Here is a 21069-nt window from a genome sequence, read left to right on the forward strand (position 1 = left end):
GTTTTCTAGAGTTCTCCTTTAATGCAGCTATAGGGAGCCTGGATGGAGACCATAAGCCATGCCCTGGTGAATAGGGGTAATTGCCTTCTGTGCAGGAGGAGTATGTTGCCCGAGCTGTCAGATCTGCTGGGAATTGGATAGACCATGAGACAGACTGGTTCTGTTGGTCGATGTGTTGACCCAGGTAGTGGCCCTTCTCCTCTAAGCCTCCCTTTGTGTGCATTACTTAGGAATGGGGAGGCTCTGCAGTTCTGGTTAGGGGAGATGTGATGTGTCCTGTGTCAACACCCTGGCATTGATTTTGGTGTGCAGTGGGAAGACAGATTAAAAAGCTGAAGGTCTGGTTTTTAGAGATTCTCAACATTGCAATCCACAGTTTGCATGTTAAGTTTTACAAATAGTTTAGAAACTGGCAGAAAGGAGGTAATGGGGGTCATCTTTCAGATATTCTTGATTAGAATGCTTTTAAATTTCCTCTACCACTAGTTACAATGGCATGATTCAGGGAAATTCAGTTCCAGGAAACAAAAGGAATTTCTGAGCTGCAGAGATTCCTGTTGTCCATGGTGTTTGGCAGGTAGATACGGCAGATTCCACATCTTGTGCCATAATCCATGTGTCAGGAGCCAGACATTAAATTATTCTTCAACATTGGTTTGTGTATGAGCATCACTCAGACTGTGTTTTCCTGAAACCACAAAGGGGATGCACAGCCATAGTCAATGTTTCTAATCACCTGCATTTCCAGAGAGCTGTAGAGCATGTGGGCTCTCTGTTTTAAAAAGAGATCAGTAATAGCTGGAGGGTCAGAAATATATCAATTTAGGGGTTGCTTTGAGTTATTTTTGTGGGAGTTGTGAAGTCTGTGTTTATTTAGTTTCTATACATGTACAATCATAGATAACATAGGTCATGTTTACATTTTTCCTGGTTGAGTTTCCTTAGGTCTTTGGATGAAACCTTGACTATATTTTGTGCTTTGGTTCTTGGCTTTTTCTCTCTGTTCCCTTATTCTCTCACAAATATTATACACATTCTTCATTGTTGTATGTAGTAGAATATTAAGGTGTGTTACTTTCGTTTATGTTGCATTTGCTTAACTCTGTGAAGCTGTGTTACTGTGCCTGTCTAAAACACCTGATGGTCTAATAAAGAGCTGAATGGCCAATAATGAGACAGGAGAAAGGATAGGCGGGGCTGGCAGGCAGAGAGAATATATAGAGGGAGAAAACTTGGAGAGGAGATCTAGGAACCAGAGAAGGAGGACTTGAGGGACCAGCCACTTAGCTACACAGCAGGTCAAGGGGTAAGAGTAAGATTTACAGGAGTAAACCAACAGGAAAAGCCCAGAGTCGAAAGGTAGTTGGAATAAGGTAAGGAAAGCTGGCAAAAAAAGAAGCCAAGCTAAGGCTGGGAATTCTTAAGAAAGAATAAGCTTCTGTGTGTGTGATTTGGCCTACCAAAAAAGACCAAAGACCAACCAACAACAGTTGCAGATTTGTGTTAAGTACAAAAGTCACATTGGTCAATTAAGACCAGTTTGTCTTAATCCTATAAAGAGTTCTGAGTTTTTCCACATGGCACATAGCTTTGGAATCAGCTTTCCTGTTATAATTGGGAATTTCATGTGTGTTATATTGAATTTATGCTGTACATTGAATATACCCAACATCTTTTTGTTGTTGTTGAAAATACATCATTTTAATTGTGTTGTTTGCAAAACTATAATAGGGTAAAAAACACTATTCTGTATAATCTTTTTTGTTTTTTTAGCAAACGACAGTAAACGTGTGAAACTGAACCTGATTTGCAAACAAGGTACCAAGACATAGAAAGAGGACTGTGGTAAGTTTAGTGACATAGAATACATTGTTATGTTCACATAAAAGATATCCTATTAAGTATAATTTAATTGAGAAAGCAAAGAGTAAAACGTGCTCCAGAATTTCAGGATAAATCTGAATGTGACACGGGATCGTGTAATGGCATGCAAAGTAATCTCTGATAGCTGTAGTTTGGGATTTTCCACAGATATCAAGTAGAATTAGTTAAAAGCATGTTACATTGTAATAGTTGGTAGAAAACTGCACATATTTAGTGTATGTATTTTGTTGCATTTGGATAGAGTATACACCCAAGCAACCCCATTACTACAAACAAAAAGAGTAAACCATGTTCTCCAGACGTTTTCTTTCTATCTGTGTGTTCATGTGTGTCTACCGAATACAGAATTTTCACAAAATGATAGGATTGCCCTGGACCCCTGCAGTCTCCCAGTATATTTTCCATACAATTAAAGTTAGTATTAAGAAGCATCAGAATTCTTGTGCTCATGGCTTTTATATTCATGGTGGCCTAAATTTGAAAATAACCTAATTTTTTTACTTGTTGAGGACAAGCTTGGGGCCTTAAGAGGACGTAGTGCCAAATGAATGAAGACAATTGCAGTGGTTAAAGGATTATACACTTAGAAAGGACTCTCATAGTCAATGTTGTATCGTTCATGAAACAGCATATAATTACAGGTCAGGCTATGTCAACCCACGTCTTTCTCTCATCTGATTGTCTGATTTTAATCTTTACTGCACTCTCATTTGTCAGGTGTATGTGAGAACTCCAGCCATCTTGTCTACAATACAGGTAACAATAGAAAATGAAGGGCCTAAAGAATACAGAATCTAGTGAAAGCAATCGCCTTCAGAGGGTTTTTCTAACATTCATTTAGTTGGTATGTGGAGAATAATAATTAAATACCAAGCTTTTTGTAGCAAGAATTGTTACAGAGATGAGGTGGAAATGTGCTATTATTCTGTCTCCTCTGAGTCCATTGTTATGTCCCCCTTTTCCTTTCTGATTTTGTTTATTTGGGTATTCTCTCTGTGTCTTTTAGTTAGTTTGGATAAGGATTTATCTATTTTGTTTGTTTTCTCAAAGAACCAACTGTTTTCTTGCTTCTTTGTATTGTTCTCTTTGTTTCTATTTGATTGATTTCAGCTCTCAGTTTGTTTGTTTCCTGCCATCTACTCTTCTTAGGTGTGTCTGCTTCTTTTTGTTCTAAAGCTTTTAGGTGTGCTGTTAAGTCATTAGTGTATCTCTCCACATTTTTCATAAAGGCACTTAGTGCCATGAACTTTCCTCTTAGCACAGCTTTCGTTGTGTCCCATAAGTTTGGGTATGTTGTGTATCACCTTCATTGAATTCTAGGAAGTCTTTAACTTCTTTCTATTTCTTTCTTAACCTAGTAGTAACTCAGTAAATAGTTATTCAGTTTTTGGGTAAAATGTTTTGTAGATATCTGTTAGGTACATTTGAGTCATAATGTCTGTTAGTTCCATTATTTGTCTGTTTGGTTTCTGTGTGGATGACCTGTCAATTGGTGAGAGTGTGGTGTTGAAGTCTCCCACTGTTTTTGTGTGGGGCTCTATGAGTGATTTAAGCTTTAGTGATGTTTCCTTTACAAATGTGGATGGCCTTACATTTCGGGCATAATTTCATAATTGAGACATCATCTTGATAAATGTGAAATGCCTTCATCTCTTTTCATCAATTTTGGTTGAAAGTCTATTTTGTTAGATATTAGGATAGCTACACCAGCTTGCTTCTTAGGTCTATTTGATTGGGAAATCTTTTTCCAACCATTTACTCTGAGGTGATATATATGTTTGATGTTGAGGTATGTTTCTTGTATGCAGTAGAATGTTGGATCCTAGTTTTGTATCCAGTTTGCTAGCCTGTGTCTTTTTATTGGTGAATTGAGTCCATTGATTTTGAAGAATATTGATGTCCAATGACTGTGAACTCCTGTTATTTTGGTGGTGGTTGTAGTGTGTGTGTGTGTGTGTGTGTGTGTGTGTGTGTGTGTGTGTGTGTGTTCCCCTTCTTTGAGTTTAGCTGGTGTGTGACATTATCTATTGCCTGTATTTTTTTTTTTTTTTGGTTTTTCGAGACAGGGTTTCCCCTGTGTAGCTTTGCACCTTTCCTGGAACTCACTTGGTAGCCCAGTGTGGCCTCGAACTCACAGAGATCGACCTGCCTTTGCCTCCCGAGTGCTGGGATTACAGATGTGCGTCCCCACCGTCCAGCTTATTGCCTGTATTTTTATGGGTATATTTAACTTCCAGGAGTTGGAGTTTTCCTTCTAGTACCTTCTGCAGGGCTTGGTTTGTGAATAGGTATTGTTTAAATTTGGCTTTGTTATGAATTATCTTGTTTTCTCCATGTATGGTGGTTGACAGTTTTTCTTGGTCTAGTAGTCTTGATTGACATCCATGGTCTCTTGAAGTCTGCAAGACATTGATCCAGGTCCTTCTGGATTTTTGGTTCTCCTGAGAAGTTGGGTGTAATTTGAATAGGTCTGCCTTTATATGTTACTTTGCCTTTTTCCCTTGACACTTTCAATATTCTTTATTTGTTCTATATGTTTAAAATTTGATTATTATATTGTGTGGCAAGGTGATTTTCTTTTCTGATCCAATCTCTTTGGTGTTCTGTAAGCTTCTTGTAATTTTATAGACATGTCATTATTTAAGTTGGGACAATTTTCTTCTATGATTTTGTTAAATAAATTCTCTGGGTTTTGGAGCTGGGTTTCTTTCCCTTCTTCTATTCTTATTATTCTTATGTGTGGTTATTTCATGGTGTCCAAGATTCCCTGGATATTTGGTAGGAATTTTTCATATTTAACATTTTCTTTGACTGATTAATCTATTTTCTCTATTGTATCTTCAATGCCTGAGATTCTTTTATCTCTTATATTCTTTTGGTGATGTTTGAGTCTGTAGTTCCTGTGTACTTACCAAGATTCTCATTTCCAGGATTCCCTCCATTTGTGTTTCTATATTATTTCTATTTTCATTTACAGGTCTTGAAATGTTTGGTTTTTCTTGGTTTTCTTTTAGATATTTATTAACTTCTTCCAATTTTTTTGTTTGTCTTTTCCTCAATTTCATTTGTTCATATCCTCCTTAAGGACCTCTATCATCTTCATAAAGTAATTTTTAACATCATTTTCTTGTGCTTAAGCTATGTTGGATTGTTCAGGTCTTGCTGTTGTAGAATAGCCAGGCTCTGGTGATGCCATATTGCATTTTTTTATAGTTGAGTGTTCTCTTACACTGGCATTTATCTGTCTGGATTTGGGGTAATTTTGGGTCTAGGTGTTGATTCCTACATTTGTTTAGTTAGATGGGTATTTTTTTCCCCTCGGTTTCTTTTTCCTCTCTGGTCTTCTTGCATAAACGGCCTAGAGTTATGTTGACTAGTGTGGTTTGGAGTTTATTAGAGTGTCCCCTCTGGGGTTTTGGGGGGGGGGATAAGGATCCCTAGATTTGGTCTGGCCTTTGCTAAGGCCAAAGTCCTCTTCCAAAGTTGTAGGCCAGGTTATGGAACCCAGGAGAGAGAGTGAAGACTGGAAGCTTCCATTGTTGGTAACCCTAGATCCACTTTGTGTTCCAGTAAGGCTGAATTCTTCTGAAGTTGTAGGCCTGGGATTCCTAGATCTGGCCTGGCCTCTGGTAAAGTGGAAGACTTCCAAAGTTGTAAACCAGGATATAGAGCCAGGGGTTGGGGGTTGGACATTGTGTGTAGTCTAGGATTTGGAGGCAGGCTTAAACAGAATTAGTAGGTAGTGGGTAGTGTCTTACCTGAGGTTCCTAGAAGCAGTCTCACCTCTTGTAAGGCTGTCAGGGTTGTGAGCCCTAGTTTGGAGCCCAGAGGAAGGTATGCTGTCTGGTTTGCTGGGCGAGCATGGGTGGTATCTTACCTGGGGTTTCTTGAATCTGCCTGGTCTCTGATAAAGCTTCTGTTGTTGTTATTATTATGGTTAATCTGTAAAATACTGGGCAGGCAACTTAACAAGTATTCTTGTTGGGGATGATCTGAATTCAGATACCAGCACTCAATTGGGAGGCTCATAACCATTTGCTACTCCAGATCCAGGGGATCTGACACTCTCTTCTCTGGTGTGTCATGGAATACATTCTCTTACATACCCAAATAGACTTATAAAATGGGATGAACTTGTTTTCAAAAGTTCTTATGACTTATAAAGCAATTAGAGCAAAACAAGTTGCTTTACATGGTGTATAATACAAATCATACAGTGATTCTCTAAAAATTCGTTATCTTGCATTTGGTTTTAAAAGTTTTCATTTCCTCACTCTGATGCAGACTTACATTCAATCATCAGTCATAAAAACCAAAATGGATTCTAAGTGATCCTAACAGACATTCTTTTCTTTGTCATAAGGGAATGAAATACATTTAGCAGTCAGAATTATTTTCTACAATGTTGAAACATCAGAATGCTTTATGCAAAGCTCTCCCGTTTTGGTGATACAGTACTCCACTCCCAACCCATTTTCTCCAGTTGACAATGGAGAGAACTGGAGTACACAGGTTGAGTGCTGGCCAGTGATTTCTTTGATTTTGATTATAATCTTGTAGTTCTTCTTTAAGGGATAGTGTTATATTTTTAGGTCTGTCTGGTGTCTCCTTTTACCAGTGGTGCCATCATTGCTGTGTGTGTTTTATTATATCTATTTATATTGTAGTTTCTCTGAAAATGATGGACCTTGACCTTTGTATTCTGAAAATTTACTGTGTAATTAATGTTATGAGTTCCTTGAGTTTTTGTTGGTTTGAGGACTTTCTGGAGAAACTGTTTTAGTTTCCTCCTCGGGATCTTAGAGTCTTCCCTCTCCTTATTTCTTGGCATATCTGTGTTTTCCAGGTTTGCCACCATCATCATCGTTTGGGATTTTGCTACTTGGGTGATTTATATGGTTGATACATTGGTTTTGGATTTTTCAGCTACTCTCATATATTGTCTCTGTGTCCTAGTTTGCTTCAACTGTCAACATGAACATAGCCAGAGAGCTAGCTGAGCGTGAGACAGTAACAAAGAAGCCAGGAAGCCATGTTTCCATGTGGTGTTTGCCTCTAGTTATTAGCTTGAGCTTGTATCCTAAGCTCCCACAATGACAGACCGTGTTCTGGTGGTGCCGGCTGAATAAATCTCTTCACCACCTGAGTTGCTTTTGGTTGGAGAATTTAATCACAGCAACAGAAAAGCAAGCTAGATTTTTTTTTTTTTAATGATACCTCAAAAGTGATTTTGGCTGGTGGCACACGTCTGTAATCCCAGCACTCGGGAGGCAGAGGCAGGCGAATCTCTGTGAGTTCGAGGCCAGCCTGGTCTACAGAGCAAGTTCCAGGACAGGCTCCAAAGCTACACAGAGAAACCTTGACTCGAAAAACAAAACAAAACAAAAAACAACAACAAAAAGAGTGATTTGTTGCTGCAAAGGACTTGGGAATGTTGTCTTTTGGACGAATGGGGAAGATACCAGGACTTTAGATGGCAAGAGCCATAGAAAGCTGCACACAGAGCTTACTCAGCTATCCCTGTAGGACCTGGAAGATGGTAATGCATGCAGTTGAGGTCAAGGTCATACATAGGATTTTGTTGGTAAATAGTCTCCAAGCAAAGTTCACCAAGAAGTCATTTGTGTGGTATTTTGGCCCCAAATCTTTGTTACTCTTCAGATGTCCTGTAAAATTGAATGAGGCACAATTGAAAAGCAAAGGGCTGATTTCCTAGACAAAGTAATTGATTTTATTGGATGGTTATTACCGATGAGTCATTCAGATCTACAAGTGGGATAAAAAGAAATGCAAAGTCTGTGGTACAGGAAACCAGCACTAGGTAGTTCGAGACGGCAGTCAAGTACTGGAACAGGTAGGGATGTTCAAGATTATCACCATTAAAGAGAAAACCCTTACTGCACCCTGGAATCCTAGTAAGGTACTCTGTAAGGGTAACAATCCACACTGTAAGTCTTCAGTGGATGCAACTTCATACAGATCCTGCTGCAACTGTGATCCAAACATGGTGTTGTGTTTTTCCCACTAATTTTTTTCTGAAGAATTGGGTTTATTTATTATGTAACTTTAGTAGAATATAGGAAGGTAAATGATATAAAATGAGTCATTTTTAGTGTACTGAAAATAACAGTTATCTTCAGCTTTATGACTAATAGTACTTAAAAAACGAGCAAAGTTGTTATACTTAAAAATAGAAAATTTGGCCAGACAGTGGTGCTGCACACCTGTAATCCCAGCACTTAGGAGGCAGAGGCAGGCCGATATCTGAGTTCGAGGACAGCCTGGACTACAGAGCTAGTTTCAGGGCTATACAAAGAAACCCTGTCTTGCAAAACTAAAAATAGAACATACATAGCATCAAACTCAGAGATGACATAGTTATTCCAAAATTTACATTAAAAACATAAAAGGGCAGAAAATACGTAATGTCTCCTCCTGATCACAAGGGTCACCACTGACACTTCTATAGCCAAAGGTAGGTTGACAATAGAAAAGCAAAAAGCTATATTTAATAAAAATCTATATTATAGAATAGTCAGTATAAATCAAGAGACAAAGACCCTGGGGAGACTCGTCCACTTTTGTGCTGAGGTTTGAAGCAGCTGGACAGTGTGTGGAATTGAGATTGAACAACAAAGGGCATGCCTCAGGCTTCAGGGAAAGAGTTGCCTCCTCTGATTATTCCTGGTTTGTCTCTGTAGCATTTCCTCTTGAGTATGGTCTGCTTCAAGAGACTTTTGTTAATCCATCTGACAAGATAGCTCACATGATTTCCTCATTACCTGCTGCTACCCAGAGAAAAAGGAAAAATAAGGTAAGTGTACTATGTCTAGGGTTTATGACAAGCTTTGGTAGACATAGCCTCTGCTTCCTCTGGTGGACTTTGGGGAAGAATTCTTAGTTTGTATTGACTGTGATAATGGAAAAAAGGGAAACAGTGGGAACCAGAGATTTGGGGTTTGTGGAATATCTTACTTCCTTCCATTCAAAGAACTCAACATGCCTAGTCAACATATCTGTTGATCTCAGTTTCTGAGACTAGAGTTCTATTTGAAAAGTAAACCAGATATAAAACAAGCAGAAACAAATCTGTATGTTATATATATTTATGTAAGTTTTTATAAATATATTTGGATAAAATTACATGTATATCAATATATTTATATGAAATACATATTTTGCATTTGTTTAAAAATATATTAAACAGTTTTATATATTTCAAACAAAATATAATGTAAGTAGCTAGGTGAAAAATTTTAGAATGATTGGAACTCAAAAACTGGATGTAAAGATCACTGAAATGGAGGATGTCTTTAATGAGCCAGCTCCTCAAGTGACTATAGCTCAGGGAAGAATTTCTGACCTGGCCACATGCTGAGTCTAAAAGAAATCAGAGGAAAAAGACGTTTAATTATGAAGTACAAGTAAAAAATGGTCAAGGAACAACCTTTTAAGTACAAGAAATAAAAAGGTAGTGATCACTATGCATTCTACTTACACTAAACGTTTTGAAGTACTGTTTCAGAAGAAAATGCAAGAGAAAAATATCAATATCTGCAGAAAAAATACTTTCTGGTTTTTAGAGAGAAGGCCTTGTTTATCCCAGTCTGCCCTTGAAATTAGTTACATTATTGAGGGTGACCTGGAAATCCTGAACCTTCTCCCTTGACCTCCCAAGTGTTGACATTTGAAACATAAGTCATCATGCCTGACTGTAAACAAGAAAATGAAAACTGGATGTTTTACCTTTAGATGATTAAATCTGTCACTTTGCAGGAGATTTTATTTAGAGAGAAGGTGAGAAAAGCTATGGGGACAGTAATCAGATCTATGCAGACACGGTCTCTAAGGGATCAGAGAGAGAAATGAGGGTAGACTGCCCTGGCATGCAGCAGTGGTGTAGATCGAGCATCCTGTACTAGCCAAACATAAGCCTGCAAGGCACTGAGTGAGACGAAACTCCCCCTTCCATAGTGGGATTGCGTCAATAATCTGTCAACACAGGCTCCTTGTTAGTCAAAACAGCATAACAGTAGCTCAAAACATTACCTTGGAGACAATTCACTGAGAGGCAGGAGTATTTCAGTGCTTTTCAACACGATAGGCTCAGTTTCTCCATAATTCATGAACTGGTCTAGAAAACATTTTTTATTTTAAAATAACATTAACAGCCATTCTGCTTTCATCAGTATTGAGGTAGTAAATTCATTTTATAGAGGCTGGCATTAATCTAGATAACATGAATTGTTGCTTAATTTGTATTATCAACTATATAGCTTAAAGGTGACCAAACATTACATATTATGTGATTATATGGTCTCTTGTACCGTATATTATTCATATATGTCACATATATGTGTATTACAAGCTCATGATGTTAATGAACCAAGTTATGTATACATATATACACCTATACAGATATGTGGGGTATATATATGTAAATATATATATGAAGATTCCTAGCAAAATTGCTTGTGAGTATTTTACATGGCTTCTCTGGATGAAAGATCCTATTATTTGTACTGCATTTCATGCTAGCAGAAATATCCTAAGGGCCATGCTATGCCATATTTCCATTGGGAGACATAAATAAATATATCTGTTCACCCAAGGTAGGGCACTGATGACAGAGCAGAAGAACAAGTCCATCAAAGCATCTTTTATTAAGTCACTGAGTATATTGGCATTATTTACAGTAACATAGGTGGGTTGTGACTCACGGGGAGCCCCTTACAGAAACATCCGAATATTATTCATGATGACTCACAAAGCTGGCATCCTTTGAACCCCCTACCCCATTTGGAGGTAGCTAGTCCAGCTAGCCTCCTGCCCCCTGCAATGTTACCACTTCTTTAACCTTGTAGAGATGCCTGGGGATTCTTGCAACTTTCAGAGCTAATAAGCTTTTTAAGCTTTCTGACAGAAGAGCCTCTCTCTTCTCTCTAGGAAAAGATGCTTCTTCGTTCTAGGAAACAGCCATGTAGCAGGCCATCTGAATGGATGCTCAGTCACAAAGTACAACCTCAAGGATTAACTGGCTTGCTGAAAATGTGCTGCAAACAGAGTAAGATCTTCATAAGGTGCAAACATTACTATTCGGAAAGGCAGAACTGTACAAAACTCTGAGAAGGCCTGCTTCCAAATAATCAGGCTTGTAAGAAAATGATACAAAAACTAGTGCTCCTGTTCTCCTTAACAAATATGCCCAGACTCTTGAATTAATTATAACTAATAGGACTAGACATGCTGCTTAGGAAATGCATGCTTTCTAATAGAATTTAAGGTGAATCTAATGGTTCATATATAGATACAGTTAGGATTATATTTTATAAATATCTTTAATCAATTTTAGTGTATACAAAAAATCTAGTTTAACATTTGAAAATAATTCTTTTCTTGATAAATCTGTGTTCATATAATAATCATAAATAAAGGATATATAAGTAAATACTTGAAATAAAAATCAAGTTTCCAAATGTTGCTACTCAAATAATAATTATTTACTTTACCATTTAGGACTAGCAGTATATTACAAGATAAGTATTTTTGATGTTCTGGAACTTGTCTATTTTGCTTATCATTTATGAAATACATCTTAACATTTATAACATGTCTACAGATATTATACTGAGACCACACTGCAGTCATAAACATGTAAGGAGCAAAAGTCAATACACAACAAGAATGCACTGAGTGACTTTCTCTCACAGTAGAACTTACCTCTAACCCTTCACTGGTGCAGTTAGCTGACCCCATTCAGTGACCTCATCTGGATCCGATTCTCATGTGGAGTTGCGATCATACTCTGTCAGCCATTTGTAGTGTAAATGAGGTCTCACTATTTGACTCAAAAGGTCTTTTTTGAGATGATGAAATATTGTCAGACATGCATTGCAGCTAGATGCAATATCTTGTTCCTGTAATCTCGTCACCGGGGAGATAAAAGCAGGAGGATCTGCTGTTCAAAACCATCCTGGATTGCATGAACTCATGCCTCAAAAAAGAAATGAACAGCACACAAATCTGCATGGTGTACGTGTTGGGGCTGGGCTGCAGGTGAGATTCCTTCAACTGTGTACAGTCCAGCTTTCTCTTAGGGTCTCTACTTGCTGTAAAAAGAGGCTTCTTTATGGAGGAGGTGGTAGCTGTACTTACCTGTTGGTATAAGAATAAGATTTAGAATGTAGTTAGGGATTATGCTGGTCAAGCAAAGAGGCAATGTGGTTATTTTCCTAAGGTGCATGACTTCGCTAGTTTTCAGGAAACTGGCTCGATTTCCAATATCAAGTATAATTTCCTGCTTTGTGGGTGAACTTTAAGTCCACTTAGACAGTTCCTGAGTCCATGATTCAAGGAGAGGGGATCAAAACTGTGGTAAGAGTAAGAAAAACCAGGAAGTCTAGTGGGAACAGTCTCTCTTAGAATGCATGCATAAACAAGACCAGGCAATGGTTGGTTGTATAGATCAATGGACAGGTTAACATGGAAGGAGAAAATTTTGGATGGTTCTCCCCTAGACAAGGAACTGTAGGCACCAAATGACTGCTGGGAGAAGGAGAATTTGCCCCTCGCAGGAAAGAGGTCCCTTGTCGGTTGTACAGTAGAGCGGTCCACTCTAAAACCATTTACACAAAAATTGACTGAGCAGGCTGAGTCATGTATATGTATGTACATATGCATGTATGTAGACTCAGATCCATCACTAAGAGTATCAGAAAAATATGTCTCTATTGTTAGGACATTCACTCATTGATATATTTACATTATGATTCATAACTATCAAAATTATAGTTATGAAGTCACAGCAAAAATAGTTTTATAACTGGGAGTCACTGCAACAAAGAGCTGTACTAAAGAGGTGCAACATTAGGAAGGTTGAGAACCACCGCTCTAGAAGGATAAGGAGAGCCTTCTAATTAAGAGAGACAGCAAATTAAGCTTTTGTGTTTCACATATAGTATTCTCCCATGAGGGGACTTAGCAAATTCCATCTCGGCTTGTACTAAATTTGCATTTTCTCGTGTTCCTTGAAAATACTATTAGTGGCTGTTCCTGCAGGTTATTCACAGAAGCTAATTATTCAGTCGTTCAGCCCTGACTTCTCAAACAGTCTCAGAAGAGTAGTGCTGGTCACCCCTGTCACCTCATCAGGAGTCAAGAAAAACCATGTGGAATACTCCCTGTATTTCAGTTGGCTCTACACATTCATGCTGTTGTTCCCTGTGTCTAAAACCACTGTTTTCATTCAAAACTCATAGCTTTTAAACATTGTGTTCTTTTTCCCTGTTTCTGCCAATGTGATTTAATTCAGTAAATGGCCTTCATGACTTGGCTAACAAATGATCCACTTGGAAACTGACTTTTGTCTCTTCCTCAGTTCATTGAGAAGAAACTGTACTGTCATCACATTTGGTTTTACACTTGATTTTTTTTTTAATTTGTGAGTTTCAAATGTTGTGATAAGTATTAACATGATCCATTTTGTCTACTTATATAACTACTAAATGCTTTATCACATATTGTTATGCTATCGTTAAAGCTACATCTCAATAGTTCTAAACCCACAACAGTGGGAAGCAGAGGTCTCAGAAAAAACTATTTAGTCACTGTGACAACATATCAGAACAGCAAACACAGACAAATATGTAAGTAAATATGGATGGCAAGGTGCCTTAGTTGGGCTCTGGAGATAGAAAAAAAAAAATCCATTGATTCTGTAAGCAATAAACCTTTGACACACACCTACCAAAAAAGGAGTCTCAAAGAGATGGTCTGCCATTTTCTCAGAGGAGGACAGCATGAACACACCCTCCATCTTGGCCAGCCAGAGGACATGGTCAGAAGAGTGTCAAGCCACTCCCAGAAGTTCCAAACCAAAGCAGCAGATATCCTGACACCAGAGACAACAAAACCAGCCAAGCAGGTATTTGTGGTACCACTAAAGGCAGATGGTTGTCAGTGCAGACTGATAGCCAATGCAGCGGCCCCAGCAAGGACATGGAGCCTTTCAATTATACACAGATGCTGTGCCATGAGAAATTAGGAATCTCAGTTTAAAAAAAAAGGGGAGAGCTTCTGCTTTACTATACTCAGAGAGCTAAAATTAAAAACAATTAGGTACTTCCCGCCAAGGAGACCCTGTGCTATACATGCACAAGTTCAGTTCTGTCAACACCTTAGTGTGATGAAGCCCCACTCTTCCCTGAGGATTTATAACCAGGTAGTGGTTGATGGGGGCAGAAACAGACATTTTTTTTTCAATAGTGTAAGCACTGGTAAGGTGCCCATGTTCCTGTAAATAACACTCCATTGATCCTGATATGGTAAACAGCCCCAATGAGATTCATTAGGTTATTTTTAAAAAAAAAAAAGAAAAAAAGAAAAGAAAAAGAAAAAGAAATGGAAACAGAAGGACTTATTAGGAAGAGGAAGGGGATGAGTAGAGGTGGAAAGTGGACAAGAGCAAGTAACAGGATGTGGATATGATCAAAGCAAATTGTATACCTACATAAAAGCATAATAAAACCCATGTTATGCATAATTAATATATGCCAAAAAATTTAAAAAATGTTTTAATGGCTCATGAGGTTGACCTGATGACTCAGCACACATGGAGGGGCACCCATACATATACACAGAAGCAAATAGAAATAAAACCTGCATGGCAGATACAGTGAAATGGTATATGCATTAAAAAAAAAAAAAAAAAAAACAGACCAGAAGAATAAACACTTAAAACCTATCCTCAGGGTTCCTACTGCCATACATGGTCTAGTTGATGTTTTGGTGCTGGAAGTGAGCCCAGATCTCAGGGCTACTTATCATGACCTTGTTCTACCTCTTTCTTACACCTCTGGTTTCTAAACGCCATTCACTATAGTATAGGCTGATGCACTATTGTATCACCTACAGAAGCTTTTGCCTACATTCCTGCGTGTGTGCGAATGTGTTAATGTATATCAAACACCGTCCCCATGCATGTTAGGCAAACGCTCTACCACTGAGCTGCACCCCCAGCCATACTCTGGAAACAGCTACTGTGAAAGTAGCACAGGGATTGGGTTAAGGAACCAAGACCCCAGGCCGGTTTTCCTGTAGGATAAGACTCGGGGTGGGGTGGGGAGTGTAAAGTCATGTTCTAGCTTGTGTCATCTAACAACTGGCTGTGTTAACAATTCTCACACTGGGAATTTACTAGAACACCTGGCCACATTACAATACTCAGGCCTTTTATTGGTGACACCTTACTTTCTGGCCAGGTCAGTGCTCACACAGCAGTGAGCTTTACATGCCATAGATGCTCCCAGCTCTGTCAGAGAACTTCAAGAGCTCTGGTAACCTGGAGCTTTCCCTCCATTGCACCTTGTAGGTCAGGAGGTCAGAGAGCAGCATCACATGCCCCTTGTCGATGCTCATGCAGTGACGGAACATAATATCCTGCATCTCACTGATGATAGTTGTCTGGGCAGCCTGGAGGTACAGATGGAGTACCTCACTGTCTCAGCATTCACCTGCAAGGTGCCAGGAGTAGTTAGCACAGGATGGCTGCAGACTTTTGTGACAACAGCTTTTATCTGTGGTTTCCTGGGGACTTTTGAAGAATTCATTCTAGTAATGTTTATGCCAACTTCTATACAATAAAATCTATTTTAAATTCTTATTACTGTGTATATGTGTTTGCCTGTATGAGTATATGTCACCTGTGTGGGGTTACACATGAAAATCAGAAGAGGATGTTAGATCCCCTGGAACTGGAGTTCTAGGAGGTTGTGAGATACCCTACTTCGGTGCTGGAACAGAACTTGTGTCTTTGCAGAAGAGCAGTGAATACTCTTATGCACCACCTCTCTAGCCCCATATAATTTTGATATATTATATGTGTTCAATATCTGTGCTTTATTCATAAATAGGCTGTTTACTAAAAGCATGATCTTTTGTCTCACTGAAAATTCACTCTCAACTGAGGGAAACAAGTAGATCCCATCGAGCAAGTTCAGGAACGTCTGAAGACCACAGGCCAAGAGGGCTGTAAAGTTTATTGATGCATGCTACACCCCAAATGTAATTCGATTCTTCTTTTTCTTGGTCCTAAGATAAAACTGAAGACCTTGTACATGCAAGGCAATCACTTCACTATCAAGCTGTATACCAGGCTTCTAAGTCAGTTCTCCCACCAGAATCACAAGGCACACAGCAAGACAGACTTGACTGTCATTGGGGAACCACAAGATTATGGCACTTGAGAATGGCTTTCACAATTTTTCACATCTAAGACAAGCGTAAGTAGCAAAAGGAAAGGAAGGTGGCAATTATCAATCTGCAATCACTGTCCACCTCGTTGACCTCTAGGAACGTGGTTATCGGTCAACTGTTGTCTACCTCCACCAATATCAGTAGGAGACCTCTGCATAACCTTCCAGCTGATAGCATCACAAACCAGCCAAGCACTGTGCTTAGGAGCCACAGGTGAGGAAGGCAGAACTGGCCCATTCTCTATCCACAGGATGTGCACATAGACGAAGAGATCAAATATCCTACCACCACATGATGACAAACTGAGATCACACTGAGTCTCAAATAGTTTCTTGTGCATCTACAGAGGACATGTCTTGTCTGCATTAGAGCCAACTCAGAAGGAGGTTCAATGGGGTGACCCACAGCATTAGTCTCCACTTATGTCCCCTCTCCCATCCCAGACCTGTACAGGTATACTCTCCACCAGGTTGTGTGGCCTCTGCTGTAGGCAGTGCACAGCTACTGCTCTCCCAATTCCTCAACATGTTGAGTGGAAACTTATTACTAAAAGGGATTCCTCCCCAAGGCAGACATAATCATCACTACCATCCTTGTCGAGCTGTGCTGTGATAACAGGAATGATGTTAAGAAGTAGAAACTGAGCACACAGGACCAGGACTGTGTGTAGTGCACTGTTTTATTAAATCAGTACCTCTTGTAGCCATGAGTACTTTACTAGAATTCACTCAGGGAGTCCTCCAATAAAGGACTTCCAGAGCTCTCACTGAGGCTAACTGGTTTGAGGAGACCTCAGGTACCCATTCCAGCAGGGACGATTATAAGGAATTTTTTTTCTGACAGAGGGAGCCCTTCCTCATCCTTACCAAACCTGAAAAACATTTGTTAACGTTCTCCTCTCCTGTGCATTTGACCTCCCTCTGCCCCTTGCCAGCTCTACCTCTGCTCTCTCTCTATCATCTGTGTTCACAGTGGACAGCATCCTCTCAACACAGGTCTTTGGAGCTAGTCTGACCAGCCAGGAGGAGGCAGGTATCCAAACCCCTGGATGTTCACAATGCTGATCTACAACAAGGAATAGGCATTTTTTTTTTTTATTTTTAAGGAATTTTCTATTCATTTTACATATCAACCACAGATCTCCCCTCTCCTTTTTCCTCCCTGCCCCATCCTTCTTCCCAACTCACCTTCCATTCCACCTCTAAGGCAAGGCCTCCCATGGGGAGTCAGCAAAACCTGGTTCATTCAGTTGAGGCAGGTCCAAGCCCCTCCTACACAAAGGCTGAGCAAAGTGTCCCACCATAGACACTGGGCTCCATCCACAAAACCCGCTCATGGACAGGTCCTAATCCCAAGAGGCCCCCTAAACAGTTCAAACTAAACAACTGTCTCACCTATGCAGAGGGCCTAGACCAGTACCATGGGGGCTCCACAGCTATTGGTTCACAGTTCATGAGTTCCCAGTAGTTTGGCCTGGTCTTCTCTACGTTTTCCCATCATGATCTGGATGTCCCTTGCTCAAGGCTGTCCACTTTCCCCATATTTATTCAATATAGTACTTGAAGTCCTAGCTAGAGCAATAAGACAACAAAAGGAGATCAATGGGATACACCTTGAAAACGAAGAAGTCAAACTTTCACTATTTGCAGATGATATGATAGTATACATAAGTGACTCAAAAAATTCTATCAGGAAACACCTATAGCTGATAAACACCTTCAGTAATGTGGCAGGGTACAAGATTCGAAAAAATCAGTAGCCTTCCTATATACAAATGATAAATGGGCTGAGAAAGAAATCAGAGAAACATCACCATTTACAATGGTCACAAATAATATAAAATACCTTGGGGTAACTAACTAAACAAGTGAAAGACATGTATGACAAAAACTTTAAGTCTCTGAAGAAAGAAACTGAAAAAGATACTGGAATATGGAAAGATCTCCCATGCTCATGGATAGATAGAATTAACATAGTAAAAATGGTAATCTTACCAATAGCAATCTACAGATTCAATGCAATCCCCATCAAAATACCAACACAATTTTTCACAGACCTGGAAAGAACAATACTCAATTTCATATGGAAAAACAAAAAATCCAGGATAGCTAAGAGAATCCTGTATAATAAAGCAACCTCTGGAGGCATCACCACCCCTGACCTCAATCTCTACTATAGAGCTATAGTAATAAAAACAGCTTGGTACTGGCATAAAAACTGACATGTGTACTTATTTTTTTATTTAATGTTTTTCCACAAGACTTAAAGAATAGGCTGCTGTGGGATGTTCTATATGTCGAATGTGTTGCTCTGATTGGTTAAAATAAATAAAGTGCTGATTGGCCAGTAGCCAGGCAGGAAGGATAGGGTAGGCGGGACAAGGAGAAGGAAAATTCTGGGAAGTGAAGGCTGGAGCAGGGAGACACCGCCAGCTGCTGCCATGACAAGAAAGATGTAAGGTACTGGTAAGCCACAAGCCATGTGAGAAAGTATAGATTAATAGAAATGGGCTAAATATAAGAGTAAGAGCTAGACAACGGTAGGCCGGAGCTAATGGCCAAACAGTTTAAATAATATAAGTGCCTGTGTTTATTTTATACGTGGGTTGTGGGACTGCAGGGGCTTGGTGGCACCTGGAGAGAAGATCTCCAACTACAATAGGCATAATGCTTTTTACGCCTAAAGCAATTTGTTGTAGCTCTAGTTCTAATCACAGGTCTCTTAAAAACCTGACTAAATCACTAGGTGCTTATAGAGCATGGCCACTAACCAAGCAGGAGAAATATGATTCAGGGCTATTTGGGCATGGAGTAGTGACACCAAGGGATGAAATGTCTATGAAGCATTTACTGCTCAATATTGATAGCCCTTTTAGTATTTTCTCTTTCATGTTATTATAGCCTCCCAAAAAACCCAAAACATCTATTTCATTTTTTACTATATTCAGTTTTGATTTTAGCGACTTTCTAAAAATCCAAACATTGATCATTACAGCAAACCTGCCCTCTGAACACTACATATTGCCCAGATAACAAATCATAGGCATTCATGAGCCTAAGCACCACTGGTCCTCTAGAAACAAGTCAGAGAGAAGCTACCTGATGGCCTTGGAAGTGTGGATTAAGTCTTTAATCAGAGGCACATCCACAGTGATGATCATGGAGGCTACTCCAGCAAAGTAGAAAGTCTTCAGGGCCATCTCAGTGCCTGGCTCACCAAGCCTCTGCACAGAGGGTATACCCACTCCAGAGCCTGGCTCCATCTGTGTTCTACAAGAAAGGGCACAGAAAAAGGTATGATGCACAAAGGAAAGTCCATCAAAAATGCTGGGAACAGACTTTGCTTATTGCCTCTTAAAAGGAATCATATAGATTCTGTTGGGTTTAGGATGGAGACAGCAAGGGGCCAGGCATTGTTTGTGTCAGAAGAAGAGGCTGGCACAGCCAAGAACAAGAAGAGTGAGATAGTCAGTGTGACTAAATTCTGTGTGGTCAGCGTGTGCTGTGCTTCCCCCAGAAAGACTTCTCGAAACTGATCTTTGACAAACTTCTTCCTTAAAGAGTATATAAGCAATTAGAATGGAAAAGTCATGTGATGAGGTCCTTAGCCTCTTTGCTGCAGGTGATGGTCCCCTCTGGGCAATGTCAAAGGGCTAGCCAAAGACACTACCAGCTTTGCCCAAGAACTCTAATAACCACATTGACAGGGATAGGATATAGACCTGAGCAACAGACCACAAGTCCAAGGCCACAAGTCCAAGGGAGAGATGGCAATAGTACTCATGAAATTCTCTGCTAAGTGGCTGGCTATTAGGGTCAGTCCTGTAATAAGAGGGTCTGATTAAAGCCAGACATGAGTCAATAGTATAGTGCGGTACTATGGGGCAGAGGTCTTAACAAAGTGGCCCCTGGAAATATCAAAACAAAACAACTGGCCCTGTTATGGTCAGTCCTGTTATAAGAGAGGGATGGCCACTTCAATGGAATGTTGCTTCCCATTCATTTTTCTCAGCATGCCCTCCCTGCTCCTTCTCTATGATTAAAAGAGCCCAAGGGGCCAGTCCAGTGTTTTAGAGAGTTCGGCCTGAATCCTGGGTCTCCTTGCATGTGATATTCATGATTGATTTTTCTTCCAGGAAACTAAATGTCTCCTTTCTCAACCTTGAGCTTCAAAAATCACTTTTCAGTTTCTAAACCACTTTCTTCAATTTTGTTTGTTTGTTTTAGGAACATGAAAGGTTACACTTTGACATATAAACTACCACAAAAATCAAACCAATTCAGTAACTAAATGAGGTGGAAAATGCGGTATGTTTCTGGGAACTAGTAGCCTCTTACATTTTCTTTGGAAAGATGAAAAGTGCTCTGAAGATCTCAAGCCACAGTGGTAATGAGGGCCTTCTGTCCTTTCACTTGCTTAAATAATAGCAATGATTGTAATTTTTTAATGTGAGAGTCCAAGCTTCTACTTCAGTACACATGGTGGCTTCAGTTACACATAAGACTGAAGGAATCCGTGCAGGAGTCTGAAAGTGTCAAATTAATCTGCACCGTGACAAAAGAAAACAGTCCCAACAATGACCTGTTGGTGGAGAATGAGCAAGGTCACTAAAGTTACGCTAAGGTGTTTTCTAAAGAGAAGAATTAATGTCTCCAATGGAAAAAAAAAATGACCACCTGCAGATTGCTTACTAAAAGAAAAGGGAAAAACACTAACACTTACCAAGGAACATGTTCAGATCTTTAGATAGTGGTTACTTATCTTCCATTTCCTACATAAGAAAAACTATACTCAAAGAAATTCTATCTTTTTAAGATAGAATCTTTTATATTTCAGAATGGCCTTACTATGTAGCTGATAATGAACTTGAACTTTTGAACCTCCTGCTTCTCTCTTATACATGCTGAGATTACAAGCAAGTGCCACCATGCT

The 21069-nt window shown here is 39.4% G+C and overlaps 1 pseudogene; it reads left to right on the plus strand.

Annotated features, from left to right (window-relative positions):
* Nucleotides 1–11312, plus strand: part of LOC118571742 — a 29949-nt pseudogene extending 18637 nt beyond the window's left edge.
* Nucleotides 11313–21069: the final 9757 nt, after the last annotated feature.

This window comes from Onychomys torridus, chromosome 21 (genome assembly GCF_903995425.1).
Source record: "Onychomys torridus chromosome 21, mOncTor1.1, whole genome shotgun sequence".
In the NCBI taxonomy this organism is placed as follows: Eukaryota; Metazoa; Chordata; class Mammalia; order Rodentia; family Cricetidae; genus Onychomys; species Onychomys torridus.